The sequence below is a fragment of the Otolemur garnettii genome, unplaced genomic scaffold (genome assembly GCF_000181295.1).
Source record: "Otolemur garnettii isolate 467f Iridium unplaced genomic scaffold, OtoGar3 scaffold00046, whole genome shotgun sequence".
Lineage (NCBI taxonomy): Eukaryota > Metazoa > Chordata > Mammalia > Primates > Galagidae > Otolemur > Otolemur garnettii.
In genome coordinates this window covers 1,568,316-1,571,752 of record NW_003852441.1, presented here as the reverse complement: position 1 = coordinate 1,571,752, position 3,437 = coordinate 1,568,316, and positions in this window count along the sequence as shown.

Sequence of the window (3,437 nt, the reverse complement as noted above, 5' to 3'; positions counted from 1 at the left end):
CTCCTTTTTCTGCTGTAAGTAAATCTAAGGCTCAGCAATTTTGGAGGACTACTGCAGCTAAAGAATTAATTTGGGATTGTAGGGTGACTGAAGAGTTGACTGCATTTTCCATTATCTTTGTTGAGTTCTAGGGAGAGTTGGTGGTACAATGAGTTGATGTACTAATACCTGCGATACCTGTGCCAAGTCCAGCCACTATACCTGTTCCAAGGAGTACAGGAAGGAAGGTGGTTCTTTTTTGTCTGGATGTAGGGGGATGTGTGAGGGCCTGAGTTAGGGAGCAGTCATTCACAAATGAGACTTGGGGGGTGGTGAGGAAAACTTGGGTGCAAAGACTAGAGTAGTTAGTGTGCAGGCACCAAAAGATGGAACAGCTGCAGAGGAAAAATATTCCCGGAGGGGCACAGGAAGAGTCAGACAAGGGAAAAGTTGAGTTGAGGGAATAGAGATCAGGTTTTATAAAGCCTACAGAGTCTCCTGTACCAGTGAGGTTGAAGCAGGTTAAATTGGAGGAGGCTGGTGGGGGAAGTCCGCAGTTATGAGGCTGAACAGAGCCAGAATGGGTGAGTTACATACATCGGGTACAGATGTGGGATTGAAAAGATATCGGTGGCTCGGCGCCTGTGGCTCAAGCGGCTAAGGTGCCAGCCACATACACCTAAGGTGGTGGGTTCGAATCCCCAGCCCGGGCCCGCCAAACAACAATGATGGCGGCAACCAAAAAATGGCCAGGCATTGTGGCGGGCGCCTGTAGTTCCAGCTACTTGGGAGGCTGAGGCAGGAGACTCGCTTGAGCCTAGGAGTTGGAGGTTGCTGTGAGCTGTGATGCCATGGCACTCTACCCAGGGGGATACCTTGAGGCTCTGGCCAAAAAAAAAGAAAAGAAAAGAAAAGATGTCAGTGTAGAGAAAGGCATATCCAGCACCCTGAGGGGGAGAAGAGAGTTCAGGGCAGCTGAGAAGGAGGTGTTTAAAAGCTGGGGAATAGGGAGTGTTTTTGTCAGCCTTGCAGGACAATGAGGGGTTATACTGGAAGAGGGGAGTTTTTTTTTATGAGTTGTCCAGTTTCTTGCTGATGTACTATGTCCTGAGTTCCTCTGCTACCTGATAATCCTACATGCATGAGGTACATCTAGCAGACAGTAGTCCCGACTTCACCTCCAGGGCATCAGGTGCCCGTTATTTTGCTGGTCCAGTACCTCTTTCCTCCATAAGAACATTCAGAGGCTTTGGTAACATCGTAACAGTAAATTGGCATGTAAGTGTGGCTAGTGAAAGAGGGGGTCTGAGTAAGAATAGAGCATAGTTGACATGGGAATGGGGGTTGGTAAGGTATTCGCAGAGATGTGAGGTTTGGGTAATAAGACAACCTGTGTATTCAGTCGGGGTTGATGGGGAAGGGAGAAGGGCCAGGATTGCCAGGAGGGGGAGCCAGAAGGAAAAGGAGTAGGAAGAGGACAAGTTGGGTTTCCCCAGGGGGAAAGTCTTGGAAGGTGCCTTGTAGCCACAGAGCTTTAAGGCTTCAAAGAGTCATCCCACCTTTGAGTGTGTGAGAGTAGCCAGGCATCTCGAGAAAAGTTATGGAGAAAGGGAAGAATTGGGGAGGAAAGTTACACATTTATGGGGAAGTGGACTTTTCGGGGATCCTGGTGAGTTTTAATGGTACTTGCAATTTCCAGTGGGGGGTGGTCTTCCAGTGTTGAAAGTTTTTCTGTAGGACACAGCTTCCAGGATTAGTGGATCCAGACTGGGGGATTCAAGATATGAATGGCCATGGGGGTGCTGTAGAGAACAGTGTGAGGGCTTGTCCAGTGAGGGGATAGTGTCCTGCCGGGCAAAGGAGATTTGAGGAAAACTTGTCCTGCCGATTGATCTCTGACTTTCTCTGCTGAGGGTTGTGGTAAGAGCTGGTTAATTATTTTTCTAAGTTCGTCCCTGGTTTCCTGGAGGATGGGAAAATAGTTTTCTATGACGAAGTCTGGAAGGGGCCCAGAATAATAGTTTTGCCGTACATGATTTCAGAAGGGTTTGCAAGGGGTAGAGAAAATGCAGAGTAAAGCGATGGGGAGGAGCTTAATCCAATCTTGTTTCTCTTGGAGTACTAATTTGGTGAGATGTTGTTTAAGGATGTTGTTCATTTGTTCTACTTTGCCTGACTATTGGGGCCTGTAAGGCACATGTAAGCGCCACTGGGCCCCTAGGGCTTGTGAGGTCTGGGAGGTGGCCTGGCTAATGAAACCTGGGCTGTTTTCACTCTGACTGGAGCTGAGGAGGCCGAATCTAGAAATAATGTGGTGGAGGAGGGTGGAGACAACTTTATAGTTTTTGTGCTTGTTGTGGGGGAAGGCTTTGACCCAAACTAGAAGATTATATTTTCTTCTTATTTTTTTTAATCCTGCCTCAAGTTTATTTGTACAAATAGCACAGGAGGACCCCAGCCCCATGCAGACAGCAGCCCAGAGGTCACATGAGTCCCTTTGTACTCATGATGGCGGACAGATGCCTCTACCCTGGAGCCTTCGTGGGGGCCTGGGCACCTTTGGGAGCCTAAGCTGGAACTGAAGCTGGAGCTGCAGAAGAAGCCAGACACTGGGCCTTCATTTGATCCTTGGCCTTGGCCTTTGGCTGGCAGAGCCTGAGACCCTTGGCAATGTGTGCAGGAGCACACTTTCTAAGCGTGGGGTGGGCAATGTGGGCAAGTCGACAGAACTTGCGACTGACACCCTTTGGTATCTTGGTCTTAATCTCTTGGGCTTTACGAGGGCCTGGACAGCTTCAGCGCATGCACTCATGGCCTTGGCGTTGGCCTGCATATTCTTTGGCCCTTGTGCTTCTTGGCAAAGCACATGTTCCTCAGGAACTTGGGGATCCACCCCCTTAAGAGATTCATATCCTTGTGATGGGGTTTCTTTCTGGTTTTTTTTTTTTTTTGAGACAGAGTCTCAAGTTGTTGCCCTGGGTAGAGTGCCGTGGCATCACAGCTCACAGCAACCTCCAACTCTTGGGTTTAAGCAATTCTCTTGCCTGAGCCTCCCAAGTAGCTGGGACTATAGGCACCTACCACGTCTGTCTAATTTTGCTGTTATTCTTGCAATTGTCATTGTTGTTTTAGCAGGCCTGGGCCGGGTTCAAACCTGCCAGCCTCGGTGTATGTGGATGGCACCCTACCTACTGAGCTACAGGCACCACCCTAATCCAGGTTTCTTGATGCCGTTTCTGTGCCACTTTCAGGACTGGTTGTGTGTCATGTGGTTCTTGGACTTGGCCATGTCTGCACCATGAGTCACAGCTGCTGAAGCACCAGGGACCAGAAGAGCAGAAGTTTATATTTTCATACAGGAGGCATATAGGAAAATGGGGTGTTTTATGGCCCCCTGGGGTGAGACCCAGGTGCAGATTGTACAAGAATGGGTTATTTGGCTTTTTTTTTTTTTTTTG